Raw genomic sequence first — 20,215 nt, forward strand, 5'->3', positions numbered from 1 at the left:
ACATGTCCTGCACCATGGAACTTTCGGAAAGGCTGCCAGAAACTGTGGACTCACTCTCTTCATCAAGCGTTGATGAGACCCCAGCATCAGAAATGGACATGATTGATATAGCTATATCAATGCCTTTGTCGGCACAAAGGGAGAGTGAAATCCTACTGAGGCGCTCCTGGCACAGGAGGCAAGCTCCCATGCGTGTCACGCCAGCCTTACCTTACACCATGCCAGAGGAATCTGACTCAGTGCTAAAATGCCCCAGGAGGCTCTCCAAGAAAAAGGACCAGCCTAGGTCCTGGGAATCAAAAAGGGAGGGTTATAATTATTATAATAATGTCACCAGGTGGACTTCATAAAATATGAGTTTGCTGACTGGGGCTGTTACTCTCATACAGTTAGGGAGCCCTGGCTGACAGCTATAAACAGGAGAGTCAAAAGTTCTCGCTCTCTGAGAACTGACTCTGAATAAGGCAGTATTCAAGTCAAGGACTGTTCATGTCAAAATAAAGGGTGAGTTGATGGCCTCTGTGGAATTATTTCATTATCCATTCCTTTGAAGCTTCCCTGACGCTAGTCAGTTACGACATCCTAGTTTCTCTCACTCTCTCCCCAGACTGCGACTGGATTTAGATATGCGGTCATTTTGAATGTATCAGTCCTCTTTCAATAATCAAAATATTGGAATTACAGTTCAATGTGACCACAGACGATACAAGGTAATGCTTCATGGTTCATAACACCCCGTTTCAAGCTTAAAGATTGTTGCAACTCCTCAGTGAGGTCTATGGGCGTGGTGAGGGAGGAGCTGGAGACAAGCAGGGAGGACCTGGATAGTGATGGGTAGTGTAGAGAAACCAAGAGAGTTGGCAGAGATTGTGGTGTTGGCTTTTTAGAGAAGGAGGACAGCTACAAAGCCTCAGGTGAATATTCAGGAGCCATCGGCACCAAAACATCAGCTCATTGGGGCCCAGATCCCCAGTTTGGAAAGGTCTTGCATTCAAGCACCTTACAGTATCAACACTGTACAGGAAAACATATAGGAACAGGAAGTAAAAACATTGACGATTGTTGGAGAGAAATACTGGGGGCAGATAAACTGATTTATCACCGCAAAAAAGGATGAGGAGAGACAAAAAGCTACATGGGTCATTGTAATTGAGAGTCCTTGTTCAATCTTCCAACTAATCAACAATGACCTTTACCTGCAGAGGCTAAAGATGGGAGTAGTGGACTTTAGCTGGCAGGGACCATGAGTAGGAAAAAGGAAGTGTTTGATGGAAGCTCTATATATGGAGGCCCTGGACAGCCTAAGAGTCCATGACAAAACCAGGAGAGTGTATCTGTGATAACAAAGTGTAGAGCTGGACAAACACAGCTGGCCAAGCAACATCAGAGGAGCGCAAAAGCTATCAGAGATAGTAGTAACTGCAGATGCTGGAGAATCCAAGGTAACAAAGTGTGGAGCTGGATGAACACAGCAGGCCAAGCAGCATCTTAGGAGCACTGCTTGGCCTGCTGTGTTCATCCAGCTCTACACTTTGTTATCTTGGATTCTCCAGCATCTGCAGTTCCTATTATCTCTGAGTGTATGTGTGAACAAGGGAACCAACATGTGGAAAGAGATAGGGCAAAATAAAGGGAGGAGAGTTGAAGGAGGATCATTTCAAACATAAATCAAAAGTTTCAGAGCAATGAGGGTGTGGAAGAGAGAGCAGGTTAGCTGAGGAACACACAGTGAATAGAGAGGATCTTGAGGAATTTGGTTGGGATGGTATAAGAAGGGATATTTAGAGCTGCAGAGGGATCCACAGAAAACGGGACTAAGTCGAACATAACACTGCAACTGAGCCCAACTTACTTGCTTTAGGAGAGGGGTAGGATAAGGCGTAAAGACAAGAGGACAGCTATAGCGAGGTGGGAGGAATCAACAGCACCACTCTGCTTTAGTCTCAGAAACCACTTCAGACAGAACACCCAGAAAGGCGGAACAGGAAGAGAAACGATCTGGATGGGACTGCGAAGGAGGGGAGCCGGGCTCCTCACTGTACCAAAATATTTCAGCTGAGCCGATCATTTCTGAGTCTATCGTCGCCAGCAATCCTCTGTCTATCATGAGTCTTTGGTGAGGAGTTACCATTCCTAATGAGGTAAGGATTCTATTACAATAGAATCTTTGTCTTTCTTTCTAACAGCCTTTCGCTTTGGCAACAACACAATCTAAATTTGTCAAGCAGCGCGCTTTCTAAGTTAACCACATCATCCGGCATTAGGACAGCTGTCATCAAAAAGGAAGAAGTTATCTGCATACAGATTACAATCCCATATCCAACTTATTCAGAGCCAACATGTGTTTCGCCTCAATGTCTGGCACTTGTTGCCAGTGTCAGAATAAATGCAGTGATATGCGGGTCCATGTCAACTAGATAAGAGCCAACCCAAGCTATGCTTCTTCTATCTGCTTTGCCTGTAGCAGACTGACCAGACTAACAAGTAGGTTTATGTCTGAACGCAGATTTGTGTGACCAAATATCCAAAACATCACCAAGGGCTAGAATCATCCCCTTCCCATCTCAAGGGCAGCACAGAGGCGCAGTGATTAACGTGGTTGCCCCACAGTGCAGGTTCAATTCCAGCCTCGGGTGACTGTCTGTGTGGAGTTTGCACATTCTCCCCATGTCTGCGTGTGTTTCCTCCGGGTGCTCCATTATCTTCACAAATAGATGTGCCAGTGAGGTGGATTGCTAAATTGCCCATAGTGTCCAGGGACCTGCAGGCTAGGAGGAATAGCCGTGGGAAATGCAGGGTTACAGGGAAAGGGTGGGTTTGAGAAGGAGGGTTGGTGTAAACTTGATGGGCAGAATTCTTCCACACAGTAAGAATTCAATGGTTCTGTGATTATCCACAGCGCAATGATGCCGTGGATAGGAATCTCATCTGGTGATGCAGTAGGGAGGGGGTGTACCTCTGGACTGAGTGCCACCTCAACACTGACCACTTGCGGCTTTTGTGCTTCTAGTGTAGAGAGGGTGAAGTAAAAGACCAGGAAACGTTGTTATCACATCAGAAGGTTAGGGCTGGCTGGGTTTGTGAACCCTGCAGCCCTTGCCCAGCTGCCCTTAGGCAGCCAAGGGGGCTGGGCCTGGATAGTTGTGGCAATAGGCACAGAACAGGAAAGTGCCGGGTATTATCGATTGACTTTGCTCCTGGCACCAATGCCAGGCCAGAGCAGAGGAGACCCTGTGAGTGATGAGTGACAGGAACTCACCAGTTAGTTCAGCAAGGACAGAGCTAGTGTTACCAAGGCCTGGGGAAATGGCTTGTAGTCTTCAGCAATGAAAGGTCCACCTCCTAGGCATTGCTACATGGGACCCAGGGGACACAAAACACAGGAACATTCAAAACAAAGAATCTGACCTTTTCAGCTTGCATCAGATTTTAGCTATTGAAATATGGGTGCTGTGTCAAAAGCCCCTGTTTCCAGTTGGAGCAGCATTATTCAATAATTCAGAGCCTGTTTGCTCTCTGATAAGTGTGAGTAGATGACAGCAATAGTGCTGATCTATCAATGGCAGAGAAGTGTGGGGAGCTGGTGTAGGGCTGGTCCCATGTTTAAACCCCCAGCAGAGTGTCTACCCAGAGCTGTCTGAACCCAAACACAGCCTTGGTGACTGCCCCTGCACCAAAGTTTAAAAATGCGGTTTCTACATGTCAATTGAGCATCGGCCAACACATTCTGGCCAGACCATTGGAGCCCACGTTCCCCCCGAGTGCATCAAGAAAACATGCTAATAGAGTGGGCATTTAGACACCGGTCTGTGTCATCTGCCGTCGAGACTAAGATGCCACAGGAGGTTGGCACGTCGAAGGGAAAAGAGGTGGGCCATAAGCTGAAAGTTGTGGGCAAACTGCAGTGCAGGCCTAAGGACAAGGCCGTGCCGTACACTGGCACAGAGGCGGCCGTCTTCATGAGGGACTCACATCAGATGCACTTTTGAAGTTTCACCTCCCACTCACTTACAGCTAACTGCCTGCAGTGAGGGTTTTCATGGCCATTCCTTCCCACTACTGCATGGACAAACCTGTTCACAATCTGAGGGGCCAGTTGGACAACCTCAGAAGGCTTCTAAACATTGATCCCTCCCGTTTTGTGATGCCTTCCTTTAAAGGACCCTACAGCTTGCACTAATCTTGCATTTCCACCATGGTAGGTGCTTTCTAGATCTGGCTGAACTTTCATCTGTAGGTTTCCAAGCGATCTTAACATGATGGATATGGAGATGATGTTACCTCTCCTGGTCGAAGCTAGAACTAGGAGTGCCTGTGTAAAAATCAGGCCTCACCTATTTAAACAAGCGATTAAGTGAATTTTTTTCTCAAAGGATCATGGGTCTTTGGAATTCCCTTCCTGAAAAATCAACGGCCTTGTACATTTATAAATCAGAGGTAGATCGATTTTGCTAATTGAGGGGTTAAGAAGTTATCACGGATATGCAAGGATAAAAATATATAACTGGGGGAGGCAATGGCCTAGTGCTATTATCACTATTAATCCAGAGAGGCAGGAAATGGTCCGGGGACCTGGGTTTGAATCCCGCCATGGCAGATGGTAGAATTTGAATCCAATAAAAATCTGGAATTAAGTATCTCATGATGGCCAGGAGTCAATTGTTGGGAAAAACCCATCTGGCTCGATAATGCCCTTTAGGGAAGGAAACTGCCATCCTCACCTGGTCTGGCCTACATGTGACTCCAGACCCACACCAATGTGGTTGATTCTTGACTGCCCCCTGGGCAATTAGGGAAGGGCAATAACTGCTGCCTGGTCAGCAATGCCCCTCATGCTGTGAATGAATTTAAACAAAAATCGAAGACTTTATTGAAGGGCAGAGGGTTTGAATGGCCCACTCTTCCTCTTACTTTGAATGTTATGTTTCAAATGTTATTGCTATGCATAAAAATACTGGAGAATTCAGACTGTAACATGACACGGTATATAGCTTGTCTTGTCATTATGTAACTTGATATGGTGTTGCACAATGAGCCTCTGCAAAGCTAACAATAATGCAATAACAGGGTCAGCAGCAACATACATTTGGCTGAGCGACAAGAAAGAGCAAGTGTTGGAGAATGATTTTTGTTTTGAACTGGATAAATGTTTGTTGAGCAGTAAACAGAAACAGATCCCCCAGTTCAACTCATCCATGCTGACTAGATATCCTAAATAAATCTAGTCCCGCTTGTCTAACCTTCTTAGTCAGGCTTGTCATCCGACACTCCACTCACACCAATTGCATGACCTTTTGATATCTCTGTCCTTGATCGCCCTGTCTACAACTGTTTTTATGCCCTACTCTCTTACTGTACCGGGAGAAGGAGTTGCCTTCCAAAAACTTGTGTGATCCACTGAATATCACACCTTGTTAGAACATAAGACGAGGGGGCAAGAAATAGACTGTCCAGCCCATCATATCACATAGTAGAGAGAAACCATTCTCTCCTTTTTACTCATTAATTCACATCAATTTCACATTTCTTTTTCTCTCTCACTACCATTAACAACCCCGTTATCTTTCACACTGGGCTGCTGCCTCTGTATAAAAAAGAGTTTTCCAACAACTTTCCGGACTGAAGCAGTACCAAACTGGACATTAACTCAGCTTCTGTGCCAAGATGCTGCCAGGCCCATTAGTTTCTCCAACAGTCCATTCACCTTTGCTATTATGTGCTGAACCTGTATAGTATTTTTGTGTAATTTATTCACAAGGATACCCAAATTCCTCTGTTCAGGAGCTTTCCATAGTGTTTCTCCATTTAAATGTTGTTCCGCTCCAAAATTCTTCCTAGCAAACTGCACAACCCCACATTTCCCCCACATTATATTCTACCTGCCAAGTTTTGCTCACTCACTTAATCTGCCGGTAGTTCTCTGTAAGGTTCATTGTGGTATCCTCACCAATTGCTTTCCCACGAACATCTGTGTCATCTGCAAACTTGGCTATTTCCTCATCTAAATCATTAGAGTCATACAGCGCAGAACCAGACTTTTCAGTCTAACTTATCCATGTCAATCAAGTTTCCCAAATTAAACTAAACTTCCTGTGTTTGGCCCATATCCCTCTAAACGTTACCTGCTCATGTGCCTACCGAAATGTTTTTTAAGTGTTATAATTGTAACTGCATCTATCACTTCCTCTGGCAGTACATTCCACATATGAGCCACCCTCTGTGTGAAAAAGCTGCCCCCTCAGGTCCCTTTTAAATCTTCCCCCCTCACCGGGTAGCACGGTGGCTCAGTGGTTAGCACTGCAGCCTCACAGCACCAGGGAGCCCAGGTTCGATTCCAGCCTCAGACGACTGTCTGTGTGGAGTTTGCACATTCTCCCCATGTCTGCGTGGGTTTCCTCCGGGTGCTCCGGTTTCCTCCCACAGTCCAAAGACGTGTATGCTAGGTGGATTGGCCATGATAAATTGCCCGTAGTGTTCAGGGGTATGTGGGTTATAGGGGGATGGGTCTGGGTGGGATGCCTCAAGGGGCGGTGTGGACTTGTTGGGCCGAAGGGCCTGTTTCCACACTCTAAGGAATCTAATCTAAAAAAAACCTTAAAAATATAGTCCCTAGTTTTGAACTGTGGGGAAAAGACCTTTGGTGTTCACCTTACCTATGCCCTCTCATGATTTTGTTAACTTCTGTCATGTCATCCCGCAACCTCTTATGCTCCACTGAAAGAAGTCCCAGTCTATCCAGCCTTATAACTTATAACTAAAACCCTCCAGTGCAGACAATATCCTTGTAAATCCTTTCTGAGCTTTCCCCAGTTTAATAATATTCTTCTTGCAGCAGGACGACCAGAACTGTACACAGTACTCCAAAAGTGGCCTCACCGATATCTCATATAATCTCGCAATATGATTACTAACTTCTATACTCAATGGCCTGAGCAATTAAGGCACACGTGCTAAATGTCCTTCTTAAACACCCTGTATACCTGTGAAACAAACTTCAAAGAACTATGTACCTGAACCCCTAGTTCTCTCTGCTCGACGACAGCCCCCAGGGCCCTACCATTAATTTCATAAGTGATTGATTTGATTTGATTTATTATTGTTATATGTGCCTAGGTACAGTGAAAAGTTTTGTTTTCCAAGCAGTACAGGCAGATCAGAACACACAAATATCATAGGGTGATTGAACAGAGTGAGAAATACAAAGTTACGGCTGCAGAGAACGTGCACGAAAAGCAAGATCACCATTAGATTTGAAATTTGAGAGGCCTGTTCAGCAGTCTACGTGTAGATGGAGTCAATGGATGGGAGGTTGGCTCACATGATGGCCTGGGCTGTGTTCACTACTGCCTGCAGTTTCTTACAGTCCTGGGCAGAGCAGTTGCTGTACCAAGCCGTGATGCCTCTAGGTAGAATACTTTCTAAGGTGCGTCTGTAAAAGTTGTTGAGGGTCATTATGGACATGCTGGATTTCATGATCCTCCTGAGAAAGAAGAGACGATGTTGTGCCTTCTTGACCATGGCTAGTCCAGGGCAGATTGTTAATGATCATCACTCCTAGAAACTTGATGTTCTCGACCATCTCCACCTCAGCTCTGTTGACATAGCTAGGGACGTGCCTTCCTCCTTGCTTCCAGAAATTGCTGAACAGGTCTTAAGTTTTGCTGACACTGAGGGAGAGATTATTATCATTGCACCAAACCAAGCACTTTATCTCTTTCCTGTATTCTGTCTTGTGATTGTTTAGTAATTGCAAAAAAACAGTGGTGTCACCAACAAACCTACAGATGGAGTTTGGACAAAATTTGGCCACACAGTCTTGAGTGTACGGGAGTACAGTCCAGCCCTTGTTTGTTTTGCCAAAATGCAATATCTCGCATTTATCCAAATCAAACTCCAACTGCCACTGCTTAGCCCATTGGCTCAAATGATCATTACAAATAATTGTGGACCCCGCACTTATCCTCTGCAGCCAATCACTATTAATATGAAAATGGCTTTTATTTCCCAACTTTCTGGTCTTCTCTCCATTAGCCAATTATCTATCCATGCTAATATATTACCCCCAATGTCATGGACTCTTTTTTTTATTAAGTAGCCTATTGTAACAAAGCCTTCTGAAAATCCAAATACATTAAATCCAATGCTTCCCCTTTATCTCTTCTGCTTGTTGTCTCCTTAAAGAATTCTAATAAATTTATTAGGCACGATTTCACCTTTATGAAGCAATGTTGATCCTGCTTGATCAAATTATGTATTTCTAAATGCTGTGCTATTGCATCCTTTATAATTGACTCTAATATTTGCCCAAAGGCAATGTTAACTGACCTGTGGTTGCCTGGTTTTTTTGTTTTATCCCCCTCTCTTTATAAATAAAGATATCACTTTTGCAGTTTTCCAATTCCCTGGGACTTTCCCAGAATCAATCAATTTTTAAAAATGTAATCTGTACCTTGAGAGGCCACATCTACTCTCTGAGCAGCACCTAACCCAGACCCACACTCTTGCGGTAACCCTGCATACCCAGTGATTTATCCACCTAGCTTGCACATCCCTTGACACTATGGCAAATTTGGCATGACCAGATCACTTAACCTGCACGCCTTTGGCCTGTGGGAGGACACCGTAGCATTCACAGGAAGAATGTGTAAACACCACACAGACAATTGCTTGAAGATGGAATTGAACCCAGCTAACCCAGTTAACCACTGAGCCATTGTGCCCTCCCTTCCAATTCTTGAAAGATTACTAGCAATAGAACATAGAACAATACAGCGCAGAACAGGCCCTTCGGCCCTCGATGTTGCACCGACCTGTGAACTAATCTAAGCCCCTCCCCTTACACTATCCCATCATCATCCATATGCTTATCCAAGGACTGTTTAAATGCCCCTAAAATGGCTGAGTTAACTACATTGGCAGGCAGGGCGTTCCAATGCATCCAATATCTTTGTGGTTACTTCCTTTAATATGTTAAAATGCAACACATCAGGGCTAAGGCACATTCTGGTCTTTCACTTCGTTTAGTTTCTCCAGCAAGTCTTTCTCTTTTGTTAATGTATTTATTTCCTCTACTACTTTTGCCTTTGAATGTTTAGAGATTTTGAAAAACAGTGTCTTCAACTAATGTCTTTTAACTTAACTGGAGCATATGGAAATGCAGCAAGATCTGGAGAATATCCAAGGCTGGCAAGTGGCAAGTAAAATTTACACCACGCCAAGGCCAGGTGATGACCATGTCTAACAAGAGAAAGTCAAAACTATCACCAATTGGCATTTAATGGCATTACAATTGCTAACTCCCCACCTGTCCACATACTGGGGATTACTTTTAACCAGGAACTCAACTGGACTCACTACATAAGCACAGTAGCTACAAGAGCAAGTCTGAGGCTAGGAATATTTTGGCGAGTAATTCACCTCCTGACTCCTCAAAGCCTGTCCACCATCTACAAGGCACAAGTCAGGAGTGTGATGGAACACTCCCCACTTGCCTGGATGGGTGCAGCCCTAACAACACTCAAGGAGCTTGACACCATCCAGGACAAAGCAGCCCCCGCTTGATCGGCACCGCATCCTCTATCTTCAACATTCACTCAAGCTGCCATTGACATATAGTGTGTATCACTTATAAGCTGCACTGCAAATATTCATCGAAGATCCTCATACAACATGTTCCAAACCTACAACTACTTCCATCTAGCAGCTGATATATGGGAACACCACTACCTTCAATTTCCCCTCTAAGCCACTCACCACCCTGACTTGGAAATGTATCATCAATCTTTCAGTATCGCTGATTCAAAATCCCGGAATTCCCTCCCTGAGGGCATTGTGGGTCAACCTACAGCAAACAGATGGTTAACAGACTGATATCCATCAACTAAATTAGACAACAAAAGACATTCAGATGTTGATAAAGGTTTTATTGTAAATCTACAGTATAATATAAACATGCATTGAATAATTTAAAATCAGCACATTTGCTCCTATTTTTGTCAGACTGCAGATGTTGCTGCAATTAAACCTGCTGTTGATCTAATTTCTGATTCTTGGCCCATCGCCAGCTTCCTTCAGATTCATACTGTCACACCTTCGGTCATTTAGTTGCTCCTCCCCTCCATGCTATCCCAGAACTTCCCATTTGTTCTTATCCCACCCTGCTTTCTCCGCCCTTCTATTTCTGTAAAAGCTGTTGGATCTGTGATTTTGGATTTGAACATGGACAGTTCTGACAAGGCGTCACTAATCTGGAACGTGAAACGCCCCTCTGTGTAAACCAGCTGTCTTATCTGACCATTTTACCAGCGTGTTTGATGTCTATTTATAATGCTGTAGTTTGTTTAGTACTCGACGTCACACATTATAAGTATGCTGGCACTATAGCCTGTCAGCAGTGCTTCACTTTGATCAATATTTTGGTAGCTTGCCTTTGTTCGTGAGCAATATTTATGATAGTACTGTAACCTGGAGCAATAGAACGCACAAACATTTCTGTGGTTTAAGAGTGAGAAAAGTGAAAAGCAGCCTAAAAATATTCTGCCAACAGATAGGTGACAACAAAACATAAAGCAAAGAGCAGACATCAGCCTCTGCGAACCCTCAGCTAGTTACCAAATTACTCGTCCAGCCTGCAGAATGTCACGGAAATTGTTGCGGGCTCCTTGGAATGGCATCTGAAAGACAACAGAAACTTGCATCCAAATAGCACCCAGCACAACCTCACTCTGAAGTGCTTTACATCTAATGGCAAAGTGTAGTCAAAGTGTTAATGTAGAAGACGCAGCAGCTAATTTGCACAAAGCAAACATCCATGAAGTGATGTAGTAATTACCATCTAATCTGCTTTACAGAGATCGATTGAGGGATATCAATCAGCCAGAACATTGAGAATTAGAAATGGCACGGCGGTTCAGTGGTTAGCACTGCTGCCTCACAGTGCCAATAACCCGGGTTTGACCGCATCCTCGGGCAAATGTCTGTGTGGAGTTTGCACATTCTCCCCGTGTCTGCTCCGGTTTCCCCCCACAGTCCAAGGATGTGCAGGTTAAGTGGATTGGCCATGCTAAATTGCCCATAGTATCCAGGGATGTGCAGGCTATTTGGATTAGCCATGGCAAATGCAGCGTTACAGAAATTGGGTGGGATGCTTCAGAAGAGCTCGTATGGGCTGAACTGCATGCTTTCACCTGTAGAGATTCTGAGATCTCGTATATCAACCTGAGCAAATGGACCCTTGCTTTAGATACGTGTATAGGAAAGATTCAGAGGGATACAGGCAAATAGAACATGCTCAATTTAGGAAACCTAGTCGACATACAAGAATGAGTTGAGCCAAAGGGCCTGTTTCTGTGCTGCATGGCACTTTCTCACCCAAACACAGCACTCCCCATTGCCTTGGGAGTGTCAATTGACATTTGACACTCCAAAACCTTGAATGCAAATTGAATACACAGCCATCTGACTCAGAGATGAAAGTACAGCCACATTTTTTTTCCCAAGCTCCCTCACTCTGTGACATCAGCTGGCATAGAGCCCACTTTGGCAGAAGCAGTCATGCAGGTTTAATAATGATCATAGGCAACCAGGCTGGATTCAAAAATATTTAAATATTCTACTAAATCTGCCGTTCACTCAGTTAACAATAGCTATACTGTAGTAAAGTGAATAAATCAGGAGATAATGAAGCCATTTAACAAAGGTAATACGTCAGTCCTGAGGGTGTCTAATCTTCATGTAATTTGGGAAGGTCAAATTTGCAGCACTAGCCACAAGGAGGAATTCAAAGTGCATTCAAAGTGTTTCCCAGAACAACATGCTATAGACCCAACCAGACATCCAGCTTATTTGGACCAGGTAATATGTAATGTTCAGCCTTAACAAATAGTCTCAGAATAGAAGGTCCCTGAGGAAACAGCATCCATAACATGGAAGAAATTAGCATTCAATTTAAGAGTGAGAAACTAGGGTCAGAAACAACAGTGAAAAATTTAAATAAGGTCATTATAAAGGCGTGAGGACAGAATTAAGAAATGAAATTACCAGAAAAGATAGTTGAGCAATAATGACAGACATTTAAAAAGTTAGTTCATGACTCACAGCAAAGATATATTCCAGAGAGGAAGAAGTATTTTAGGAAGGGGATAATCCAGTCATAGTTACACAAGGAGGTTAAGGAATGTATTGAAATGAAAGTTAAAAAAGCATACAATGTGGCAGAGATTATTGGTAAACCAGAGGATTGGGTAAATATTAAAAGCTAACAAAGGAAGACCAAAATAAGGAGGAACTAAGCTGAGAATAAACTAGCAATTAATATAAAATTGGATTGTAAGAGCTTCTTAAAATATCTACTCAACAAAAAGGCCAAAGTGAACTTGGGCCCCTTAGAGAATGAAGCTGGGAATTATTCTGGGGATTCAGGGAGTTGCAGAGTAGTTGACTGAACACATCACATTTGTGTTCACAACAAAAAATACAAAAAGCAGTCCAGAAATACAAATGTGAAACGGATAATTTGCATTAGTCTTTATGGTGGGAGGTAGTTTGAACATCCCATTAATGCTAAAGAATACTGGCAAAGAGAAGAGAAATTTTAGAGAGACACATACAAAGGGTGATTCACATGTGGAATTAACTTCTTGATGAACTGGTGGATTCAGGTACAATTACGATGTTTAAAATACATTTGGACATTTATCTGTACAGGTAAAATTGGAAGGGATATTGTCCAGGTTAAGGGAAGTAGGACTAGTGTTGTCTGGGATTATGTTTGGCATGGACTGGTTGAACCAAAGGGTCTGTTTCTGTGCTGTATGATACTATGGGTCTGTAACTAAAGGAGTTAAAGGCAGATAAGTCCCCTGACCCTGATGTCTTGCATCCCAGGATTCTAAAAGAAGTAGTTGCAGAGAAGTGGATGTATTAGTTGAAATTTTCCAATAATCCTTGGATTCTGGAAAAGTACCAGAAGATTGGAAATGTGACACCCCTGTTCAAAAAGGGAGGGAAGCAAAAAGCAGGTAACTATAGGCTGACTAGCTTAACATCTATTGGCGAAAAGTATCAGAATCAATTATTAAGGAAGTAACAACAGACCATTCGGAAAATCATTATCTAATCAAGCAGAGTCAGCATGGCTTCATGAAAGGGAAATCGAGACTGATTAATGTATTAGAATTTTTAAGAAAGTCTCAAATGGAGTAGGTAGAGGGAATCCAGTAGATGTATTGTATTTGGTCTTCTAGAAGGTGGCTTATAACCTTTATAAAAGGTTAATTCATAGGAAAAGTATCCATGGTGTAGCAGGCAGTATAGTGGCTAATGGGTAGGAAACAGTAAATGGGAACATGGGGTACCTTTACAGATTGGCAATCTATAACCAGTGGGGTTCCACAGGGATCAGTGCTGGGACTGCAACTGTTTACAATATATATAAGTGACTTGGAGGAAGGAAATGAACGAACTGCGGCCAAACTTTCAGACAACACAAAAATAGGTGGAAGGGCAGGTTGCAAGATAGATACGAACAGTTTACAGAGAGATATTGGTTGGTTAAGAAAGTGGGCAAAAAAAATTACCAAATGGAGTATAAGTGGGAAAATGTGAAGAACAGAGTGTTATTTAAATGGTGAAAAACTGCAGAAAGCTGCAACACAAAGGGATTTGGGGGATCTCGTGCATGAAAGAGAAAGCTAGCGCACAGGTGCAGCAGGCTTATACAATGTTAGCCCTTAATTCAAGGGGGTTGGAGTAAAAGAGCAGAGAAATCTTACTACTGGACATGGTGCTAGTGAGACCACATCTGGAGTACCATGGGCAGTTTTAGCCCCCTTTAAAATGAAAGCTATCATTTCATTGGAGGCAGTTCAGAGAAGGTCCACTTGGATGATCCCAGGTATGGAGGGATTGTCTTACGAGAGAAGGCTAAACAGGCTAGGACATTACTCACTGGAATAAGAGGCGATCTCATTGAAACATGTTGGATTCTCAAGGGGCTTGACAGGGTAAATGATGAGAGGATGTTTCCCCTCATGGGGCTGTCTATGACCAGAGGAATTTGTGGAATTCTTTACCGCAGAAACCTGTTGAGGGCAGAGATAATGGGAACTGCAGATGCTGGAGAATTCCAAGATAATACAATGTGAGGCTGGATGAACACAGCAGGCCAAGCAGCATCTCAGGAGCACAAAAGCTGATGTTTCGGGCCTAGACCCTTCATCAGAGAGGGGGATGGGGAGAGGGAACTGGAATAAATAGGGAGAGAGGGGGAGGCGGACCGAAGATGGAGAGTAAAGAAGATAGGTGGAGAGAGTGTAGGTGGGGAGGTAGGGAGGGGATAGGTCAGTCCAGGGAAGACGGACAGGTCAAGGAGGTGGGATGAGGTTAGTAGGTAGCTGGGGGTGCGGCTTGGGGTGGGAGGAAGGGATGGGTGAGAAAAAGAACCGGTTAGGGAGGCAGAGACAGGTTGGACTGGTTTTGGGATGCAGTGGGTGGGAGGGAAGAGCTGGGCTGGTTGTGTGGTGCAGTGGGGGGAGGGGACGAACTGGGCTGGTTTTGGGATGCAGTAGGGGAAGGGGAGATTTTGAAACTGGTGAAGTCCACATTGATACCATATGGCTGCAGGGTTCCCAGGCGGAATATGACTTGCTGTTCCTGCAACCTTCGGGTGGCATCATTGTGGCAGTGCAGGAGGCCCATGATGGACATGTCATCTAGAGAATGGGAGGGGGAGTGGAAATGGTTTGCGACTGGGAGGTGCAGTTGTTTGTTGCGAACTGAGCGGAGGTGTTCTGCAAAGCGGTCCCCAAGCCTCCGCTTGGTTTCCCCAATTTAGAGGAAGCCGCACCGGGTACAGTGGATGCAGTATACCACATTGGCAGATGTGCAGGTGAACCTCTGCTTAATGTGGAATGTCATCTTGGGGCCTGGGATGGGGGTGAGGGAGGAGGTGTGGGGACAAGTGTAGCATTTCCTGCGGTTGCAGGGGAAGGTGCCGGGTGTGGTGGGGTTGGAGGGCAATGTGGAGCGAACAAGGGAGTCATGGAGAGAGTGGTCTCTCCGGAAAGCTGACAGGGGAGCGGATGGAAAAATGTCTTGGGTGGTGGGGTCGGATTGTAAATGGCGGAAGTGTCGGAGGATAATGCGTTGTATCCGGAGGTTGGTAGGGTGGTGTGTGAGAACGAGGGGGATCCTCTTGGGGCGGTTGTGGCGGGGGCGGGGTGTGAGGGATGTGTCGAGGGAAATACGGGAGATGCGGTCAAGGGCGTTCTCGATCACTGTGGGGGAAAGTTGCGGTCCTTGAAGAACTTGGACATCTGGGATGTGCGGGAGTGGAATGTCTTATCGTGGGAGCAGATGCGGCGGAGGCGGAGGAATTGGGAATAGGGGATGGAATTTTTGCAGGAGGGTGGGTGGGAGGAGGTGTATTCCAGGTAGCTGTGGGAGTCGGTGGGCTTGAAATGGACATCAGTTACAAGCTGGTTGCCTGAGATGGAGACTGAGAGGTCCAGGAAGGTGAGGGATGTGCTGGAGATGGCCCAGGTGAACTGAAGGTTGGGGTGGAAGGTGTTGGTGAAGTGGATGAACTGTTCGAGCTCCTCTGGGGAGCAAGAGGCGGCGCCGATACAGTCATCAATGTACCGGAGGAAGAGGTGGGGTTTGGGGCCTGTGTAGGTGCGGAAGAGGGACTGTTCCACGTAACCTACAAAGAGGCAGGCATAGCTGGGGCCCATGCGGGTGCCCATGGCCACCCCCTTAGTCTGTAGGAAGTGGGAGGAGTCAAAAGAGAAGTTGTTGAGTGTGAGGATGAGTTCAGCTAGGCGGATGAGAGTGTCGGTGGAGGGGGACTGGTCGGGCCTGCGGGACAGGAAGAAGCGGAGGGCCTTGAGGCCATCTCCATGCGGAATGCAGGTGTACAGGGACTGGACGTCCATGGTGAATATGAGGTGTTGGGGGCCAGGGAATTGGAAGTCCTGGAGGAGGTGGAGGGCGTGGGTGGTGTCACGGACGTAGGTGGGGAGTTCCTGGACCAAAGGGGAGAAAATGGAGTCCAGATAGGTGGAGATGAGTTCGGTGGGGCAGGAGCAGGCTGAGACGATGGGTCGACCAGGGCAGGCAGGTTTGTGGATTTTGGGAAGAAGATAGAAACGGGCCGTGCGGGGTTGGGGAACAATGAGGTTGGAGGCTGTGGGTGGGAGGTCCCCTGTGGTGATGAGGTCATGAATGGTGTTGGAGATGATGGTTTGGTGCTCGGGTGTGGGGTCATGATCGAGGAGGCGGTAGGAGGTGGTGTCGGAGAGTTGGCGTCTGGCCTCGGCGATGTAGAGGTCAGTGCGCCATACTACCACGGCGCCACCCTTGTCTGCGGGTTTGATGGTGAGGTTGGGGTTGGAGCGGAGGGAGCGGAGGGCTGCCCGTTCTGCGGGGGAGAGGTTGGAGTGGGTGAGAGGGGTGGAGAGGTTGAGGCGGTTAATGTCTCGACGGCAGTTGGGGATGAAGAGGTCGAGGGAGGGTAGGAGGCCTGGGGGTGGTGTCCAGGAGGAGGACTTGTGTTGGAAGCGGGTGAAGGGGTCAGTGGAAGGAGGGTTGGGTTCCCGGTTGAAGAAGTAGGCATGGAGGCGAAGACGGCGGAAAAACTGCTCTATGTCCAACCGTGACTGGTAGGGTCTGGGATTTGCTGACAATGCCCTGTACAGGGGAAAGATTACAAGGAATCCTAGGGAGGAGACAGAGAGAGCTTAGTGAGGGACACCATGCAGTTAGGGACAAAATGAGCATAAGGAAGGAGTGAGTGCAGGGAGGGAGTGAGCATAGGGAGGGAGCGTAGGGAGCAAGGGCATGAGCAGAGAGAGACAGCGCTGGGGAGGAGAAAGGTCAGTTAGTAAGGCATTCCAGCAAAGGAGAGATTCCGTGGAGGAGGTGTTGCAGTGAGGGAGTAGGGGGAGGGAGAGTATAGAGGGAGTGAGAGTGTATAGGAGGGGAGTAAGAGTATGGGGCAATGAGAATATTGAGGGAGGCTGAGCGCAGGAACCTCAAGGCTGAGGAGGCCTGAAGCTTTCTCGCAGGGTCTCAGCTCTTACTGTTCACCAACACAGACACCCAAAAGCCAGAACAATGTCATAAACTTATTTAGGCCTGCCCCAGCTCTGGGTCCTTTCGGAGTGCTGAAAGCCTCCAGTTTAAGTGAAATCCTGAACCCGATGATGACAATAAATAGGTGGCCTCCGTCACTTCCTGTGGATGTCCCTCTTGCCGTCTCAATATATCAGGTTCAAGTTTACAGCTGGGGGTTTCATATTCCCACATCTTTATAGCCATGTTAATGAGTTAGTGATGGGGGAGGGGTGCTGCAGTCATTTTGCGCCTAACTTATTTGCATATCACAGGTTTTTGGTTGAACAATATATGCACAGCTTTGCACAGCTTTCTACTCCAGCTGCATCAACGATAGCGCTCTCACTCACCACTTCCTCCAATGTAAAAACCCACTGTCAACATATTGGCAGATCAAATGACTTAACTCTCAACCCCAGAAAGGATGTGGGCGCTGCCTGGGTCAGGTTTGGGAGTCAACCTGAACTTTGAAAACTGTAGAAACCTGACTGTGACCCTTGGTTAGCTGGTATCTGGCTGAAAGAAGGGGTTGAATAGGTGAGCATAGGAAGAACCTCATTGTGGTCCTATCCCTTCCTATGTTGCAAAACGAGGTGCGCTGTTTTAACTGCAGCATGTCACCAGTTGCACCCCTTAACAGGACTCAGTTGACTGAGCGTGGATCCCAGGTAGTGGGAACTCTGGAGTTAAATCTCCAGCCTTCTCCAGTGTTCTATCATTGCTCTGGAAGAACCTGCAGGGTGCACTAATAACCATCAGGCTGACCACAGGTATTTTTAATGCACAGATCTGTAATCATCTGTAACTATAACCATCAAGAGCTGACTGGTTTCAAACTGGGAAATTTTGTTGTCAACATCAGAAACTAACCACATGAGGGAGTTCACATCTGTCACACAGCATCGGAATATTGACAGATTAACCTAGCTCCTGCGCAGCTCTGCAATAATGTCCAAATTCCTTTCATTTATTGCCAATCTATTGCTTGATTGGCACCGCATCCTCGAACAAACTCCCTCCACCGCCAGCGCTCAGTAGTAGCAGTCTGTACCATCTGCAAGATGCACTGCAGAAATTTACCAAGGGTCCTCTGACAACAACTTCCGAACTCACGACCACTTCCATCTAGAAGGACAAGGGGAGTTGACACATGGGAATACCGCTGCCTTCAAGTTCCCCTCCAAACCACTTACCATCCTGATTTGGGAGTATAGTCCTTCAGTGTCACCAGGTCAAAATCCTGGAATTCCCTCCCTAATGGCATTGTGGCTCAACCCACAGCACATGGACTGCCATAGTCTGAGAAAACACCACCTTCTCAAAGGGGCAGTGAGGGACTGGAAATAAATGCTGGCTGAGCCAGTGATACCCACATCCCACAGAGATTTTTTTTTTGAAAAGTGGTGAGGCCGTTGGCCTTCCTTCCTGATGAATCTTTCTCATTCCAGGCACTTCATTTGTTCCTGCCAGACATGGCTTGATGAGGTTCTAGAATTCAGAGGAAATCCAGACTCATCCAAGCCTTTACTTTGGCAAGTTGACTCCTCTCCTCACATGACACTGCTGTATCACTGAGACAGAGCAGAGACTGACAAGCTTCTGCCTAGGGCAACATTCGTTACCAATTTTCAATCACCCTCAATCTAAGTGGCTTGCTGGAGAGTCAAAACCTAAATTGCAGTCGCCAGGAGGCCAGGCTGGGTGAGGAGAGTAGAGTTGCTTCTCCAAAAGATATCAGTGAATTAGTGAAGAATGAGTCATGCTCAGAGGCACAGGTAAAGCCCTGTTCGCTTACTGAGTGCTGCATATCAGAGTTTACTAAAGACGAACAGAAGCAGTAAATGCTGGAAAAGCTCAGCACATCTGGCAGCATCTGTGAAGAAAACATCAGAGTTAGCGTCCAGTGACCCTTTCTTACAACTTTACTAAAGAGGAGGCTGCTGATCGAATATTAACAGAAGCAAAATTGGTCAAGGTAACCAATGGGATCAAAACTGAATGCTCGGATTCGTGGGAGAAGCTGGCTTTTCATAGAGTGATACATCTTGGGAGATCATGCTGCAGCTGTATGGAATGCTGGTGAGGCCCAAACTGGAATACTGTGCAGAGGTTTGGTCTTCTTACTTGAGACTGGCACTGGAGTGGGTGCAGAGGAAGTTCACTAGGTTGATTCTGGAACTGAGAGGGTTGGCTTATGAGGAGAGATTGAATAGACTGGGACTATACTCATTGGAATTTAGAAGAATGGTGGGGTGGGGGGGGGTGTTTTTTTGGAGACATATAAAATTGTGAAAGGAATAAATAAGATTGAAGCAGGCTGGGTGAAACTAGAATGAGGGGGCGTAGCCTCAAAATAAGGGGGAGCAGATTTAGGACTGAGTTGAGGAGGAATTTATTCTCATAAAGTGTTGTGAATCTGTGGAATTGCCTGCCCAGTGAAGCAGTTGAGGCTACCTCACTGATTTTTTTTTAAGGTAATAATATACAGATTTTTGAACAGTAAAAGAATTAAGGGTTATGGTGAGCGGGCGGGCAAGTGGAGCTGAGTCTCAAAAAGATCAGCATTTAATAAGATCAGCCATGATCTTATTAAATATCGGGGCAGGCTTGAGGGCCCAATGGCCTACTCCTGCTCCTAGTTCTAACGTTCTTATCACTCAATCTGAATGGCTTGTATCCTGGTTTGGAGATAGTGGAAGGGTTCACCGTAAGCTTCCAGTCTTCTCCGGATACAGGCGAGCTGTTAAATGTTTGGATTGTGGGAATGTGAATCTTTGTTTAAGGGTGGAGGCTCAATTCCAGTAACTACAAGCCTCAACATCAGCAGTAGATAGAAACAGCAAACAAAGGGAAAAAAAAATTAACAGGTGCTTGGAAAGGTTTGAATTAATTAAGCAGAGGCAATGTATGTTGTTAAACAGAAGGTTGTGGAAAGGATTGTAGCGGATGTGGTTTATATGGATTTTTAAACATTCGACAAAGTACCACATAAAAGTGAACAAAATTAACACTCATGGAGTCGGAGGGTCAATGTCAGCTGGATAATGCAATAGCTTAAGGATAGAAATCAACACTCTGAGAATACATTTATTTAAACTGGAAG

At 45.7% G+C, this 20,215-nt stretch overlaps 1 protein-coding gene across 1 annotated transcript in view; it reads left to right on the forward strand.

Annotated features, from left to right (window-relative positions):
• Nucleotides 1–1,836: 1,836 nt before the first annotated feature.
• The window catches only part of LOC125463009 (DENN domain-containing protein 2D-like), an 87,215-nt gene continuing 68,836 nt past the window's right edge, over nt 1,837–20,215 (forward strand). The window contains exon 1 of the mRNA XM_059653509.1: nt 1,837–2,141. The gene's annotated coding sequence lies outside the window, so the exon portion shown is untranslated. The remainder of the gene's footprint in view (nt 2,142–20,215) is intronic.

Source organism: Stegostoma tigrinum, chromosome 21 (genome assembly GCF_030684315.1).
Source record: "Stegostoma tigrinum isolate sSteTig4 chromosome 21, sSteTig4.hap1, whole genome shotgun sequence".
Classification (NCBI taxonomy): Eukaryota; Metazoa; Chordata; class Chondrichthyes; order Orectolobiformes; family Stegostomatidae; genus Stegostoma; species Stegostoma tigrinum.